The 17943-nt window shown below is 38.4% G+C and overlaps 1 protein-coding gene across 11 annotated transcripts in view; it reads left to right on the forward strand.

Annotated features, from left to right (window-relative positions):
• The first annotated feature begins 311 nt into the window (after positions 1–311).
• The window catches only part of PUM2 (pumilio RNA binding family member 2), a 70118-nt gene continuing 52486 nt past the window's right edge, over positions 312–17943 (forward strand). For 4 of the 11 annotated variants that reach the window (XM_075144979.1, XM_075144981.1, XM_075144980.1 and 1 more), the window contains exon 1: positions 314–591. The gene's annotated coding sequence lies outside the window, so the exon portion shown is untranslated. Of the gene's footprint in view, positions 592–6172; positions 6255–10200; positions 10304–10650; positions 10748–17943 lie in introns of those variants that run through there. The other 7 variants (XM_075144983.1, XM_075144984.1, XM_075144987.1 and 4 more) reach the window with 6 other exon arrangements.

Consider the following 17943-nt stretch of genomic DNA (forward strand, 5'->3'; position numbering starts at 1 on the left):
TCTCCTAACCCCAGGCCTTCGGGCGGGCACCGCCTCCCGCCGCCACCCCTCCCCGAAGGCGAAAAATGAGAAAGAGTAAAAAACCGCCACAAAAGCCGTGTTTCGGCCGGTTTGTTTGGCGGGCGTGGAGGGGACGGCCCCTTCCCCCGCTGCCCGCCCGGCGCGGCCGCGCTGAGGGGCGGGGGAAGGGAGGGCGCGCTCGGGCCGGCCGGCGGCGCATGCGCGGTGCGCGGCGGAAGGGGCTGGGGGCCACCGCCTCCTTCTCCCTCGCTGCCTCCCTCCCGGGCTGGGGCGCGCATGCGCTGTGGTGGCGGCAGGGGCGAGCGGCGGCGGCGGCGGCGGCGGAGGGGGGAGGTTTGCCGCGCTCTCGCTGTCCCTCTCCCTCCGTGCGCGCCGGGCTCGCCCTCCCGCCATGTTGTTGTGAGCCCCTGGCGGCCGAAGGGGGGGAGGGGAGGCAGGAAGGAGAAGCGCCGAGAGGAGGAGGAGAAGGAGGAGGAGGAGGAGGAGGGGGGCGGCGGGCCGGCGGGCGGGCAGGGGTGTCCCAGCGCCCGCTCCAGCTCCATCGCAGCGAGCAGCGCCGCCAGCCAGCCCGTGAGTATCCTCGGGGGCCGGGGCCGCGCTGGCTAGGCCGCGGGCGGGCGGAGCGGGCGTGCGGGCGGGCCCCCCTTCCTCCAGCCCCCTTTTGTCTCCGGCCTCGGCTGCGCGCCGAGGGAGGGGAGGGGAGAGGGAGGGGAGAAGGAGGGCGGGAGGGGGCCATGTTGTGGCAGGTCACCGGGCGGCACGGGGCCTGCTCGGCGGCAGCCCGCGCCTCGCCGCCTTTGTGTCCTCCCGGCTCGCCGGGGAGCGGCGCCGAGGTGGGGAGGGAGCGCCTGAGGGGAGGCGGCGGCGGCGTGAGGGGGGCGGGCGGCGGCGATGCTGGGAAGGGACGGGGACAGGCATTGTGCTCTCGGCGAGCCAAGGGGAAGGGGTGCTCGGGAAGCAGGTTCCGCCCCAGCGGGGTTCGGGGGGCGAAGGTGTTGCCTGAGAGAAGCCTGGGGGCAGGCCCCTCGGAGGCGGTCGGGGGTTCAGGTGGGGAGAGGTACTGGGGCGCGTACACGCGTGAGGGCGGCTGGAGTTTGGGGCAGGCCCGGGGCGGCGGGTGTTACAATAGGCCTCGGTGCGAAGTGCTGCGAGGCGCTGGGCGAGCCGGGGGACACGGGGCGTCGTTTCGGCAACCCCGCGGGCGATTGCCTGCGTGCGGAATTCGGATAAAATGGGCTTTGTTTAAATGTACCGAAAGCGTGAAAACTTGTATTATTCTTTTTTAGTGCTCTTAAGGATAATGACTGCTTTCTGAGGGTGGAGCGAGAAGGCCAAATGCTTTTGGTAGTTGATACCACACAATGAAGCGTTAGGTTTTAATTTTTCTTCAAACGTGTCTGCGCAGACAACAATAACAAAAAGTTGAGAAAAATGCCAGCTGCCCTGAGTGGATCGTGCTTACAACTACCAGTTTGGTTTTTAATCTCCTTGGCAGTCATTGTGCAAAGATTTTTTTTTTTTTTTTTTTGGCATTGTTCTTTTTCGTGTATTTCATAACCTCAGACTCTAATTCCTTGAGAGAAAATTAATATACTCGGGACGCTTTATATTCTTCTGGCTTACTGTTTGAAGCAAGATGGCTTAACACCAAAATGTGTAGCATGTTTTATATGTAATGTGATAAAGAGGTTATATCAGCTGATTCTGGGATGCTTTTTTCGGAGTAATGTAGCCATGTATGAGCCATGTATGTAGGTCATTGCAAATGAGAATCGGTAAAACTTCTTATATCACCTAATTGTTTGTCACTTATATGCTACATGTTAACAAAATACTTCAAGATTTATTTTAGTTTCTCTTTTACTGAAGTCTTTGTTGCATCTCAACTGAGAGATTAGGCCTTTTTAGTTACCATGAGTTGATGGTATAGCTCTTCAGATATGTGGGGTATGAATGCATTTGAAATATAATTACTACCCTGTGTTACCATTTTTACATATAAACCATAGTATTTTGTTATATTTAGTCATGTCTAGGTTTAAAACCAAATGTTAACAACAGTCGTAGTTTTGTTGAGAAGCTGAGAGAATTATTGTCTACCTTTCTCTGGTCTACAACTCAATTTGTGTCAATGCAAATATAAATATGTTAGGTAGGTGGGAGAAGGAAACTGGAATAAAAAGGGAAATGATAATTTAGTGGTGGTGTAGTTTGGATTATATGTGTAGAAATGACACTAAATCACCTGATAGTTTTCTGAAGTGTTCAGAGAGTTGAAAATTTGGAATTTGTCCCAGCAGAATGGTTAGTAGGCAAATGCATGTGAGAAACTGCTTGATAATCAGATTCTGCAGTTTATTATGTGGATATTGCACGTAGGAAAGTCCATGTTATTTGAATAGTATTTTTCTTGCATTAATAGGGAATGGTACTTTTTTTCTATAGTATCACTCTATAGTATGTAATATTTTTATTCTATGTTAGGGATATTAGCAGAGTGCTGAGGCAATTATAATCGTATCTGGTATTATGATTGAACTAATAGTGCAAGAAGCAGTTGGCTGATAAAGTTGGACTAGCCTGTCTTTTGAGGAGAAGATACCTCTTATTATGGCAGTATATATTAAAACTTATGTAGGACTGTAGTGCACATTGAAAGCTTTATGTACGTGTTTTCTTCAAGATTGGCTCTCTCAAGTGTTTCTTTGCAGTGTTCTCATTGGGCCAGATATTGCAGATGTTTGGGACAAGTATGTTAACTGGACATCAGCTTGTTGAATACTGGGAACTAGATCTGACTTTCAACAGCACTTTCTAGTTCACTTTTAGATATTTTTCCTCCTTTAATTTAATGATATGTGAGTGTGCACTGAATAATCAGCATATATAGAATTTTCTGAAAGCATTCCCCTTGATAACTTCATCTTTTTTTTCCTTTGTACAGTGGTTTCTAAAACCCCAAAATGCTTAGACCAAGTTTTTATACACAGAGGCAAGTAATCCAGTAGATGGTTTGAATTCCTGCTTGTATGTCTTCATGCTTCTTTTTGAATGTGGAATTATATAAAAATTCACTGTCTGTTGCAATAAAAAGAAACCTAAATTCTCTTGAATGTTAAATTCTTTCTGTGTTGGGAACCTCCTGTGAAACAAGCATTAATACATTGTATTTTCTTTAAAAAAAGTTTCTAATAGAAACTCTATGAAGAAAACAACATAAAAATGTAGAGTGGGCATGCTTTATAAATGCTTCTAATTGTGTATGTTATATGTATAGGTATGGGAGAGAGTTATCAATATTCTCTCTCTTCAATAAATTCAGGTGAAAGTGCGTACCTTGCTTAATGTGGATTTTCCCCACCCCTAACGTAGCTGTTGTCTTGATTATTCCACACAACGCAACCATTCCAGTGTTGTCACAAAACCAGTGCCCAGGTTCTTGTCTCAGAAACGGGACAAGAAGTCTTTCGTTTAAAAGCTTGTTTTCTCCTCCTATAACAACAAATACCAGTTATATAGTGCTTCTAATAAAGAAATTGGAGGCACTTCACAGTCATATAGTGGAAAAGAGTTTTAAATGACATCAGAACATGTAAACGTATTCAGTTCTAGCTGCTTGGGTGTAATTTCAAACAAGTTGTATAAAATTTATTTTATAGTAACAGCTTGCATACTGAAACTTTATAGCAAGATTTACTTTGAATCCCACTCAGAATACCTGCTGTGGCTTTTAGAATAGTAGGCAAGAGCTTTTCAAGCTGGTATGTGAAATGTTTAGCTTACAAATAAAGACCAGATGTCATCTCTAGCAATATCTTTAAAGATTATATTTCATTATTGGCTAACAGATTTTTTTTTTCCCCTAAACATGGCTGTGTAAGAACAGTTGTAGACATGTAGAAGAAATGTCTGAAGAGGTTATGACGACCATCTTAGGAGTTGAGAAAGAAATGTAAAACTCTGAAATGTAGCAAAGGTATCTCTCTAATAATCGACATCTGACTTTTTTGCTAGCTGTTCTATATATGCATCTATTTCCACTAAACTTTAGAGTGGTGATATGACCCTCTGTCCTCTACTGGCTGTGCCACATCTGCAGCCTTTCTAACAGGCAGATTTTTACAACGTATATTTGTGTACATTGGACTAAGCAAATCTGGTGTATATTTTGTAATTTTGATTGTTTTCAATGTTAACTTTTTATACAATTCTAAGGTAGGTTACCTCTTGCTTCATCAGTGCTATTGAGGTATTGGCAAAATGCTCAGTTACAGGTAATAGGTCTGGTTTTCTTTCTTTCCATTATAAAGCTCTCGGCATGTAAATCCTAATGGAAATAAGGGTTGTGTCAGACCTATGTTCATAAATTTGCTCTTAGATTTCATCCATGTTATTTTGAGGAAGAATTTTGACTGATGTATTGAACTAGTTGTATACATTTTTTCATTGTGTTTCACGTAGAATTTGTTGACAAATCTCTTCAAAGAGGAAGTGAATTTTTACAAGCTGGGTTGGTGTGTTTAGTTCTGTAAGTCTTTACATGTGTGTATTGATTAAATACAACGCTAGACTTGCTGGAGGTGACTTTTTGTAGTTGAGCTAAAAATTATGAGTCTGTCTGTTTTGACTTATATTTTTCAAGTATTTTGCTGTTTATCTCCATTACGACATATATTGCTTAAACTTTAGTTCTGGGCATACAATGATGAGTTAGTCATGTAGTCTGAACTGATGTTAGTAGGGTATTTTGACAATAAGCAAATATCTACCATTACAGTAATAATAAGACAAAATAGCTTTAGATCTTACGTGTTACTCCCAAAACAAAGATCGTTCAAGATTATACAAAAAATCCTCCTACCATGTATCTATCTATATATTATGTATCTCCCTAAAGATTGGACATTCAGTAGTCGATAAGGCTAGATTAAAAATGTAGAATTGTGTAGAGGGATTAGAGGACTGTGTTTTTTTCTGTATACCTCTTCAGACCTAAGTGTTATATTCTGATTGAATATCTTTCCATACATGTCAGTTTTTATTCTTTGGACTTAACATTGTTGTTTAGCATGAAAAGTGAGACATTTCTTGCGCTTGAAAATTAAATTAAATTCTTCCCCCCCTCAAAAAAAAAAGAACTTAGTTAAGATTGTAAAGGATATTTTGGGGTTTATATATGTAGTCCTCTCGCCTTAAAAAGTCCATTTACATACTAAAAGATTGGTACTACACCAGTTATGGTAGATTAAGAATATGTGTGGAGATCATTAAGTGTATGTATTCAGGGGCAGGTATTTTTTCCTGCAGAGGATTTTGTCAATATAAGAGAAATTTTTGCTGTTGTCATTTATACTTGTTTCAAGCCAAGACTTAAATGCTTCAAAAATGAGTTGGCAAACTTCATTTTAATCTGAGCCTGAAATCTTTATTTTGTGAAAACCCCAAAATGTACTATCATGTGGGTTAGAGAAGTTTAATGTCAGTTACTGTGTTAGAATCTTACATGACTTAACAAATTGGAAAGAAAAACAGAGGCTGGCATGTAAGAATGAGATGTAGTTCAGATAAAGGAGTTAGTTTTCTGTGCTACTTCATTACATAGTCTACAAATGTATAAAATCAGACTTAGCAGTATGACAGTATTAGTGGGTTTACACATCATGCTGAGTAATAATGTAAAAGAAACTGGTGTCATTATGATTGAAAATCATATTTTGATTGCTTTTAGCAGGGAAGTATGTGGGCAAGCATTTATAATGTGTGGAACTCTACCATATTAATATATTGTCTTGTAAAAAAATCTGTGGTACTTTGTTTGTTTATCTTAGACTCCTAGTTTGGTAATGGTATTTAAAATTTAAAGTTTAAATCAATAAACATTTTGACAATGAATATTGTTCTTATATAGCTTGGAGATTTTTTTTTAAAAATCCTAATTATAAGAACTGCGTATTTAAAGATACGTGGGAAAGGCTTTTATATTATCAAGACTTCTTCTTTTTAGGTTTCTACATGGAATGAGCATTCCATGTGTTCTCCTAGGCATGAATGAAGTGGCCTGACAGGAGACCAGAGAAATGATGCATGCGAACATTGGTCAGGAAGGCAGTGGGGTTGGAGTAGGGGTTGACCCAGCTGGAACAGTAGTTGGAGCAACATCAGGGCCTAATTTAGGTGGAAACACTCCTCACACCATCCCTGCAACTGCAGCATCGGGTGCTTCCAGTGTCCAGGTACCCCTCAGTGGATGTTCTCGGGATGATGCCACAGTTGGGTATTTCTTCCAGAGGCAGGCTGGTGAGCAGTTGAGTGGCTACTCCAGCAAACACTTCTGGCCCACAGGAGATAGCATTTCCTATAGATCATTTGGTAGGTAGTTTATTTGGTTTTCGTTGAAACATTCCTGTGTTTTGTGTTGAATCCACATCTTTAAGGAAGATATGTGTGAGTTAAGCTAGTTTTTCAAAGCCTGTAGTAACCCAAACTCTAAAAATTCCAGTTAATTTTGTTAAAGCAGTTCTAAATGAAACTGAATAAAATAATTTTGAAATGTTCAGTTTGAACCATTCATTTAACTTATATAAGCATTTCATATTTCTGTGAGTGCCTGTTTTTTATCAGAATACCATCAAGTCATTAGGTTTTAATTTATGCAAAACAATTGGTTTAGTTTGAAAAGGGACTAGCGTCTGGTAGACTTTATGAGAAGTAATACGGATTTAGCACGCAATCCTACTTGTTACACTTGCAGGTAAAAAAATTTTGTTCAGGTATAATACAAGCAATAAGTCTAGATCAAAACTTAACTTTCTCCTTTTGCAGATAGTAACCTAGAAGAAAAAAATCCAGTTTTAAGCTTTTACCCATAAATGTTTAATTGATACAGCTTCCTAATTTTTCTTTAAAAACTTCATTCTGAATTTCAGATAGGAATGGCTTTTTTCCCCAGGACTCTTGAAATGTGCTACACTTAAGTCCGTGAGGAACTTTTTGCACCTTCCCAAGCCCGAGGACTTATGGAATGTGTTCAAAAAATGTAGTAAATATAGGAGCAGATGTGAATAAACAAAATTTGCTGACCTTAAAAGCAGGAATATCTGTTGTGTCTGGTTTTTTCTTCATCTGTTTTTTTCTCATTCTTTGATTTCTTTTGGCTTTTTTTTTTCTGGTTTTACTCTTCTACTTTTTCTTCCTCTTAACTGATCTACATAGCAAAATAAAAAATCTTTTCCCCTGACATCCTACTTCATGCTGTATCACATTCTATATTACACTTATACAGAAACTGTAAAGCAGTTCTGTAAATACAAAATTCTAAAATATTCTACTTGTCCATTTGGACACACTTCCTGAGTATGAAAATGTTGCGTTTTTCCTTGCCAGCGTTCAGTCTGTTACACAGGCAACTGTGCCGATTTTCACTGGCATTTCCCAAGGCTGATAGAATTATTCACCGATAAGGAAATGCTGAGTAACAGTTGCATCTCTCTTCTGCCACCTGCTTTCCATCCCCAGTGGGAATCAGAGCCATGTCTTAATCAGCAGCTTTGTTTAATAATCAGGTCCATCAAAATATTTCTGCATTCCTCCAGCACATCAATGTCATGAACATCATGTGTGTTTTCTGGTAACTTGAATGGGGGATGCAGGGGAACTACTCTTATTTTTTAAAGTGCTTCAATGGTTTTACGCATTATGAAGATTTAGTGAAGGAGAAACTACTCTTACTCTTACTTTGCTGTGCGTTGTTACCCATGTGAAAATAGTGTTTTCCAACTTACTGTAATCAGTACTGCCTTTATGTTCTGCCATTTTTCACTGCTCCCATTCTTCCTTAGCAATATGAACTAACAGAAATCAAGTACAGATCAGGAGACTTCTCCGTTTCAGTTCTTTGATTTGAGTGTTCTGTGTACCAGTGTTTTTGGGGATTTTGTTAGGACAGAAGTTACTGTTGTCGTTTTTTGGTTTTTTTTTTTTTTTTAAAGAATGGACAACTCTGGAATTAGAAGTACTAAATAAATGGGTTTTCTAAAATCTAAATCTATGCAAACTGTGGAAGGAGTTTAGTTGCAATTGTGTTCTGTGATTATTGAGTAGTCAGAATCTCTGTGTAGATGAATATATGAAAGATAGAATATTTTGATGCATTTAGAGAAAAACTGGAAAGAAAATTAATAGAAATAAGTATAGTAGATAAATATCACAGAATGGTTGAGGTCGGAAGGGTCCTCTGGAGGTCATCTGGTCCAACCCCCCTGCTCAAACAGGAGCCAGTTGCCCAGATTATTATATAGGTAAGAAGTAGAAATGAAAATACTGAAATCTTTGATTCAACATATGTTATCTAAGCTTATCTTAAAATTGTGGATAAATTTTAGCATGCCATAGTGCAGTCAAAGAATGTAAAACAATGCCAAAGTAATAAAAAAGCGTTTTAGATAAATATAGCAAGACTGAACCCTTTTTTTGTGAAGACAATGGAGGTCTAGCCCCACTGTTTCAGTAGGAATTTAAAATGTGTAGAAAATGAAATATAAAAATGGAAAATTGTAAATACAGCAGGGATTTTTGAAGCAAAAATAATAAAAAGCAAGAAATTTTCATATATTGAAAATAAGGATAGCTTAAATTATCTTTTGAAACCCTACTATTCTTCTGGCAAGAAACTGCCATAAGCCTGAGGCCTTAAGAGGTGGATTCAAGTAAATACAGAATGTGGAAAAACCTTCTATTTTCTTCTGTGCCAGAAGATACCTGATAGTTTTGACTGACTCTTTGGGTGGTACATGGAAGTGAGTTGAAAGAAGAGTTGTGGGCAATTTGTTTTTAAGAACAACAGATCAACTTGGCTGGAATCACTGATGGATTTTGAAGAATCTTCAAATTAGTTGAAGTGCTAAAGAAGTTGAGTAAAGCATTCTAAGTCAGTTGAATCAGAAGTTAATAAATGTACTTTATTAATTCCAAGAAACTAATTCCTGGGAAGACTAGGGAAACGTTATTTTGATCTTCTGAAAGCCATCTGAAATATCTTCAAAAGAACTGAACATCTTATTAAGCATAAGGCAAGACAATGTCTTCAGTAAAGATAGTTATTTGTCTAGTAGGATATTTAATTTTTATTCTGGTTAAAAAAATGAAGAATTGCTTGTTGCTGTCCCTCATAAGATATTATTGAGAAATGAACTACGGAAATTCAGTGAAGTGTCAATAGTTGGAAGGCAGTTCATGCCGTTAATAGCAAGCTTTAACTTTTGGTCAGCCCTGAAGTGGTGAGGCAAGTGGAAGGACTAGAAGGTCCCTTCCAGCTGAAATATTCTATTCTATGTTAATACCCAGTAGCATTGGAGGCCATTGATAGCACAGGGAAAGATCAAGTGGATTATCCTGGAGTTCCATGGTAGTACTGAGGCTTAATGTATGCTGATTTGGAAATTATCAAGACTGTGATGGAAAAATTTCAGGTGCCACACACATTTAAGAGAAGAGCAGGAAGTTCAAACAAGCCACATTGAATGGAATTCAACTTAGTTGAGATGGAAAAATCTTTTTGATAAGTGTACGCTTGACACGTTGGTGTCTAAATTAACTAGCCACTCTGACTTCAAAACTATTATCATTGGCTCATAGAACTGTTGGAATAAGAGACACAGAAATGCATGATGTTGTTAACATTCACATTCTGTCTGTGTTCTTCTAAGGTTGCTTCAGCTGTAGCAACAGAAAATTACAGTGATGGACAGCAGTTACTCATATGGCAAAAACTTCGGAAAGTTGAACTACTTCTGGCAGAGAGGGAGGCTATACAGAATTATTGGCAGCGTAAGGGAGGGCAGAGCCTAGAGGAACACTCATTTGCATGAGAGATGATAACCAAAAATCTTTGGACACTCAGCTGAAAGGTAATGCATGCACAACTCTTCAATACAAGATGTCAAAGCCAAAAGTGCAGTCTGAGTCAGGAGACCGCCATTGTCACCCGTCGTATTAAAACAGCAGTGAGCATCTAGTCACTAACTGACAGGATTAAGTATAAACCTCTTAATCTAGGAATAACTGTCCCGGGGTCTCATTCATCTTCCTTTATTTAATATTGGAAAGAGTTATAAACGATAATGAACTAAGTATAAACACTATCTCACTTGGGTTTTTTACTTTTTTTTTCTTTCCCTCAAGACCGAAAAAGCACTTCAGACTCTTTGATAGCACAGCACCTGAGGAAGACCACTATCCACTGTGGCATCAGCCTTTTGTAACATCCCCATGGGGCTGCAGATAGGTTAGTGATCTGTTTGTCATTAATTCACATCACTTCTGTAATGAAGAATTGTCTAGGCTTAGTGATCAGCAGGCAGTCCGTAATATTTGGAGTTACAGAGATGAGGTTTTTGTGAAGCTCAGGATATATTTTCTTGGATGTCAGAGTACTTGCAAATGTTCTTTCCACGTGCTGAAGCAAAGAGCTAGAGCGGTGTGGTATTGCCCAAGCTATTTGTCCTGTCTTTTCCCCTATCTACTTCCCTTCCTCATGGCAAAGGTACTTAAGCACTTCAGCAGTTTAAGCTAAATACATCTGGTTATGAATTTTAACATGTTGTTTGCTTCTTCTGCTCTCTCTGCCTCCAGTAGAGGGAAAAGGGGTAGGAACTGATGATGAAAATTTATAGAGTCCTGCAGCTAGGTCTACCAGAGCCTTTGTCAGATCCTGAAGAAGCAAGAGTTGGTAAGTAAAAGAATGCCAGAGAAATACGCTGATTGTAGCAGCCTTTTCAAAGCATCTGAAGGATAGTGGTGCTGTAAACAAAATAATATAAATTGTGTCTTTGCACAAAGCTTCAGTTGAGCTGCAGCTGCTGTAACTCATTTCTGTTAGAATTTACAAACTTCTGGAGAAGTTTTGTGAATAGCTGCTGAAACAAAGAAAAATCCTTTTTTGAGGGGATGGAGAGAACAAAGGAAAGAGTCTTACTGATTTCAAGAGCTTTTTAGCACTTCTGTGTTACGGAGGAGAAACTCTATATATTGTTTTTTGCAAGTATTCAGCATGACTTCCATGGGGATCTATTAGAATTAATACAGCCATGAGAAAATGCGTGGATGTTATTAAACTAATAAAATGTTCAAATGTTTAACATTGTTACCTCCAGGATAAAATGGACAATTTCTAGCAAAAATTTTGCCTTGATTTTAAACAATAAGATTGTTTTGTTTGTTGTTCAACTAAGATACGCAAATACATTTGTGCAATGGAAATTGGGAAATAATTTTCCCATATGAGACCTCACAGTCATGTAGCCATCCCTTGGAACAATGAACATCATCGCATCATTCAAATTGGGAACAACATAATCTGTTTCCGGACCTTACAGTGGGAGTCGCATTTCCTGAAACATTAGTTCTTCCTTTTATAGTTTCTACTTAAAACTGTCCCTAGAAATCTAAGTGAGCTTGCAGTCCATATTTTTCTATTTCCTGACTTTGTTTGCAACTTTTACTGAAATATAATTGTGAAATATAACTATTTTAAGGTGCTTTCAAAATAACTTTCATAAACAGATACTTTAAGACTTTTTCAAGTGCTAAGCAACTATGCAGCACATAAATACTTCCCTTTTATTGCTAGTCTATCACAGTAAAAGCTCAAATTTCATCTTGGCTGATGGATGGCTCCTCCTCCCTATAAAGTCAACATCCATCTGAAGCTGTTCTGACCATCATTTATTTCTGTTTCTGTAATCAACAGGTTCTATAACAACTTTGTTATAAGTGTTGTCTTTCTGTGTTTAAGTTTGCCGTGGTTTTAATTTTTTATTTTGCTATTTTCTTCAATTAATTACAGTAGCATTTAACTCCACTTAACTAGAAACCCAGATTATGAATGTCAAATGTATGATTTAAGCAGCTTCTCAAACTTGCAAATTAGTATAACTTTTCAAGCTTCACAAACTAGGATGAGAAATCTTAGACTGGAAGGATTTTCCATTGTGGTTAGGAGAGAGCTGGGGGGAGGGCATTTGATTCCTGTTTTGGAAAATGTTGTATGCCCTGTTAAAACAACCTTGTTTAATAAGTTCTTGGTGAGATTTTTCCATCATACTGGTGCTGTATAATTTGGAGCAAGTATCATAAGTTTTTCAGGTGAATTTTAAGGTTGTGGCTTTCTGTGTGTTTAAAAAATCTAAATGTCTTACAACCTGTGTACTTGAGACATCACCTTATTACCTGCTTGTGACTCTCACAGTTCTGGCAGCAGACATAGCTGGAAAGAGGTAACTTGTCTGTCTTTCCTCTCTCTTTGATTTGAAATAGCTAAAAAGGAGTATTTTGTGACATATTGCAAGGTGTTTTCATGTAATTCAACTTAAAGAAAAGCGTTGAGAACTGTTCTGTGATACACTTTAGATCACTTCCCTAGCTGGAGAGAAGATGATTACAGTGTTTTGCAAATACTTGATTTGTATTTTTAGTAGTTTCAAGCACATAGTGCATGGAATAGACATCTTAATGTTAACTGTTGCCAGGACAAGGGAGTAATTGGAGTCACCTGACCTGTGCAAACAAGTTTATTCCATGTAACTTCTGTTCTTCAGACTCTTTTCCTTAATCACCCCTTCCAATCACATTTGCTGTTTTGATGCATCTGCATAGTTTCTGACCTTTTCGCCAACATTTTGAACTGCAGCTGAAAATTTCAGCTCGTGAGATATTTGACCAATTCCCACCCACTGCATATTGTTACTGTGAACTGCTACCCCCTCTGTGGATTGTAGTGTTAGTTGTGTCTTTATTAAGTATATTCACAAGCGTGCTTGTGCTTTCTTCAGCTTTTTTGTGCTTTCTGACATACTTCTTGAGTTAGTCTTCAAATTTTCATCCTTTCTGACATACTCCTTGAGTTAGTCTTCACATTTTCACCTGCCTTGATGTCTCCAAATACCTGGCACTCACGGATTTTTGAGTGTCTTAATGTGGAACGACTACTTTATTATTACTTACCAATTCAGTTTCTCATTGTGTCAATCTTTGTAATTTGTCTTATGCTTAGAATGAGAGCTCTTTGAAGCAGAGTCCTTTGTACTTTAGTGCTTATTCAGTAATTAGCATAGGGAGTCTCTGGTTTGATACCACAGCAAAACAAGTAGCATGTGGCCAACTGTGCGTTATCTTTGATTTACATATAGATAAATTATCCTGTATACTTGTGCAGCCGTAGCTCTGTGCAGAATCGGTTCAGGTGTGAGAGGAGTTATTGACGGTAGCATAAATCTGAATGGTAGCATTGCTTCTGGAGGTAACGTGGGCTGGAAGCAGCCGACACATATTTGTGCACCTTGGAGCTGACATAATGGGAACCAGAGACCCAAGCCGGCTGCTTACGAAGCCAGCTGAAGCGACTTTCCATTTTATTCCCATGTGCTCCAGGTTCTAGGTGGGATTATGAGCAAGGCCTCATTCCAAACATGATTGCTATGTGGTTGTGGAGTTTTGTCCCAAAGCTAACTTTTGGCATTCTGGGAGAGTTTTGCATAGACATCTAGGATAAGGTGATGGGAGCCAGTAAGCTCGGGGAAAAAGAGGCTGCATGTAGTCATGCAGGCATTTTGCATTTGCAGTGTATTTCTTCATATGTTCTCACTTCTATTATTCAAGGTGTCAAGTAAATAAAAGTATTTTAAATGTGGGTCGGTGTTACTTATTTTGCTTAATCTAAGTTCTTACCTGCAGGTTTAGAATGTAGTTTTCTTTCTTTTTTTTCATGTGAATAAAATTGGGGCTTATGAAAATGTATGGTGCTGCTTTATTGCATGGAGGAGCTACATTTAGTTTTCTGAACTACCTTGGTTTGGTACAGTTTACATTAAAGTCAGGGTGATGAGGGCCCTTGGGTATCCTTGTGAAAGTAACAGAAGAGTTATGTGAAAGCTTTTTCTTTTTAGTGAAGACAATGGAGTTTGGAATTCACAGGGAGCAAAGCAGAGTGGTGGGTAAGTATGTGAGGCGAAGCAGGGGAAACGCTTTGAGGGAATATTTTAGTTTGGATGAGAATGAATAACCTGGAATTTAGACATCTAATCAGAAGTTTTGGTTGTAAGATCACTTCCTTTATTTTGTTAGATGGTAATTAAAAAATTTCTCTTTTTTTTGTGTGTGTCCACAGTTACTGATTCTGCCTGCCCTAACTTCTGGTGTTGATGTGCTGATAGCTGCCTTTACGTATAAGTGCTCTTAAATTTTTGGCTTCTTAAGTGAAAAGGTTGAAGAATTTGGCTTTAAATCCATCGTAACACAGATGTATTAATGCCAGTCTTGGAACTAATTTTTGTTGCAAAGCTTTTATTACTTTAATTTGAATTGTAAATGGCCTACTTTATTACCAGTAGCTTAATTGTCATCAGTATAGTCTTCGGTGTTATTTTAGACTTCTTTTTACTTCCTTTGAAGGACTATGCTGGCCAACATTTAATGAGATATTAATGTCCAAGGCTAAGCTGCTGCTCTTACTGAATTAAAAATGAGGCTTATTAAATTAGAAGTAGTCTCTTTGTAGGTTTTTTTTACAGTTGGCTGTTTTTTTCAGCTTTTAGGCAATCTGTGGTTAGTTTAAATACACATATTGTCCAAAGAGAACATCCTTAGTAAACAGCTGAAAGAATTGATAACAGCAATTTATTTGGGTGTCCATTCCCCTGCTAAAGACAGATAAAGTAGAAAACATAGGCTTCCCTGTAGTAATTCTTTTAAAATACGTTAAAGGAAACATGCTTTGGTGTTCTCTGGCTGTCCTTGAGGTTATGCAGAGTTTAAAGGCTCGAAGAATCAAGGTAGATTTTGAAACAGACTGGCATATATTTGAAACTTTTGTTTTTTTCACTGCCATTTTATGCTGGTGATACAGAGTTGTTTGCTTTATCAGCAGCTTTCTTTCAAACACCTAGGTATTCATAATGGAGAGAGAAATCTAAAACCTCTGAATTTCTTGTTTGTATTACCCGTGATTCAATTCATTGCCTAAAGACTAGGTAGTTCCACTTCTTCATCTCTGGTTTTAGGCACCCACTTTGAGAAGATCAGACTGTGTTGGTATACCCTGGTTTCCTCTTGCCTGCTGGAGGAGGAAAAAAAAAAAAAGCACAACAGAACTTGTTCAAAGGGTACTGGACTGCAAAGGAGAAGAAGTCATGATGCTAGAAACTTCTGGGTGGGAGAATTACTGGCGGAGCTTCAGTTTCTGCATCTAGTGTTCTTGAAAACTATATCCTCAAAAAATGAATGTTATTGTAAACACATCTGCCATATTCGGGAGTAAAGAAAATGAAAGTAAGTGCTCTGAGGAAGGGGATTGCTATATACCCAGAATTGCTGGGGATGGGAGGAACTTTTCTGCTATCAGTGCTACAGTAACACAAAATAAAACTGTTTTCTGGAAACTCTGTCAGAGTGACTTTTGTCGTTTCCTCAGCCCCACTTTTAATGGGGAGGTGGGTGTGTATATACATATGTACAAAATCTTTTTCTTGGTATGGATTATATTGTTTATAAATCAGTTACGTTCCATGGGATTCCTTAAAATCACATTCTTTTTAAGTATTGGTATTATTGATATTAATACCAATATTTATTGGTATTAAAAATACATAATTATTTGAAATAAAAATTTAAAGGTTGTTTTTTACTTTGGGGAGGAGGGGCAGAGATGTTCTGTTTCAGATTCTCTGGTAGCAAGGAGAAAAGTGAAAATAATTTAGATATCTAAAGAAAACGCAACAGCAAAAAAGAAGTCTTGATTGCAATGTAGAAAGTTAATTTATGGAAATTTTTACTTGATTCTAGGCCTGTACATTCTAATTGTTCCGATTCTTGCTAACGCATCTAAGAAAAGCTTGTTGACTCTCTATCAGAAAGGAAGTTACATGTTTCATTAATCATTACAATATATATTGAGATAAATTGTCCCTAGTTCCTGCTTGTGTGTAGATAAATTTTGGGTTTATACAGAGTTTTCATCTTCAGAAAAGGCAAAGTTTTAAGTCTTTTTTTGTAGCATGTTGCCTAGAGAGCACTCAAGGCTTTTGTTAAGTTTTTTAACGTGCTAAATAAAGTTTTTGGATAAGAGCTAAGGATGAAGTAACGGATGCTGATGTCTCAAAAGAGCAATGCAGCAAATTAATGTCATGCTTCCTTATAGAAGTAGCTGTATAGTGTTATTACTCACAAAGCCTTTCAGTGTAGAATTGAACAATAATGGTTAGAAATTTGTCTTATGAATTGCCCTAAACTGTTATGTCACTGGTAGCACTTATTACCCTGTTAGAGGAAGGTGATGCTAACTGACTAGCTTAACAAGAAAAGTGTAGATTTTTAAAATTAGAAAAAAGAGATTTGTCCTGTACATATACTAAGTAATTGGCACCAATTAAGTAATAAGCATGTTTAGACAAGAACTGCAATTCGAATTTCATTTCACAGCTTTGTTTTCAAGCTTCTGAATATATTTAGTGTCTTCCTTTTTTGTTTGTGGTATATTTATGCAGGAACATTGGAGTGAGAGATGCAGAATAATAGACACATGTCTAAGTGCCGTAGGGGGAAGGTTAATAATCTCACCAAACTAGATGGGATTACACCTAAACTATTTCACATGGAAGATTGAACCTGTACATTTTCTTGTATGAAAGACAGTTCTTCGGTTTGATTTACAAGCAGTAAAGGACCAGTCAGCCCCTTTTTTTTTTTTAAGAATTACGTTTTCTTGTAGCTAATTTAAATAATAAGCTAAAAATGTATGGATAAATATTATTTTAATCAATTGTTTTAATTAAATTTTTAAAAATAATTTCCTGTTTTAAAAAAACTCTAATTGGACAAGTTTTTATGGGATTTTTCTTCTATTTTGTAAAATGATATATAAACTTTTTATCTACTGTGTCTTCTCTAGACTTTTATTTTACAAACTTCTGCAACATCTGTGACCCTGACTTCCTGTTCTGTACATTTCTTAGAAACTCGTCTGAGAGGATAATTTCTTACACAATTAAAAGACACTGTTGAGAAACCTGCTGAGTTATTTAGAATAAACTATATGCCCTACTTATGTTGGAATATATCACTTTAGCTCTTCAAATGGAGCAAACAGTGTAACTGTTATAAATAGTTACAAAATCTGGTTTCAGTACAGACACATTATTATTAATTTCTGTGAGGCTGGTAGTTCTACCAGTATTTGACTGTAGGGATTAAAATCCTGAGTTTGAGGACACCTGACAGTAGCTTATTAGAACTTGTGCTAAACAGTTCTGCCACTCTTAGAGCAACGCTTGAACTTGCTGAGTGGGAAGACAGGCATGACAGCCTGTACAGGGAGAGGTAACTTTCTTATGTGATGGAAGATTTCATGTTCAGGGGGAACGAGTGCAACTACCTGTTTCTTAGAGCACGTTTCATTCCATAGCTGGGAACAGAACCTGAGGTTCCTGAGTCTTGTTAGGCTGATGAACTATCACGTAGCTCTGAAACAGGTGGCAAGATGTGCTTCATTTTCCTCTGCTTTTCTTCATGGGAAGTGGTGTCCTGTTATGCTTGCTCTGTATGGTCTGCTGCAGGTAGATCTGTAATTTCCAAACTTGGCAGTGACTTGTGAGATGCTATCCAGCATAATTTTATATATGTTTATATATATACTGTTGATAAAAACCTAGGAAATTCCTTCCTCCTGTGTGCATCCTTCCAGATTACTGATACTCCTGTTGAAAAGAAAGCAAGCAAAACAGTTGGTCAGTGTTGTGTATACAAGTGCCAGCTCTTATGATCACCTTGCCCCTTTGTGACTTAGCTTTTTCAGCAGACTGGACAGTGCTTTGGCTGAGTGGTTTTTTTTTTTTTCCACCCCTTGCTACATGCTGCAGAAACCCTACCTTGAAA

The sequence above is a fragment of the Calonectris borealis genome, chromosome 3, assembly GCF_964195595.1.
Source record: "Calonectris borealis chromosome 3, bCalBor7.hap1.2, whole genome shotgun sequence".
Taxonomy (NCBI): domain Eukaryota; kingdom Metazoa; phylum Chordata; class Aves; order Procellariiformes; family Procellariidae; genus Calonectris; species Calonectris borealis.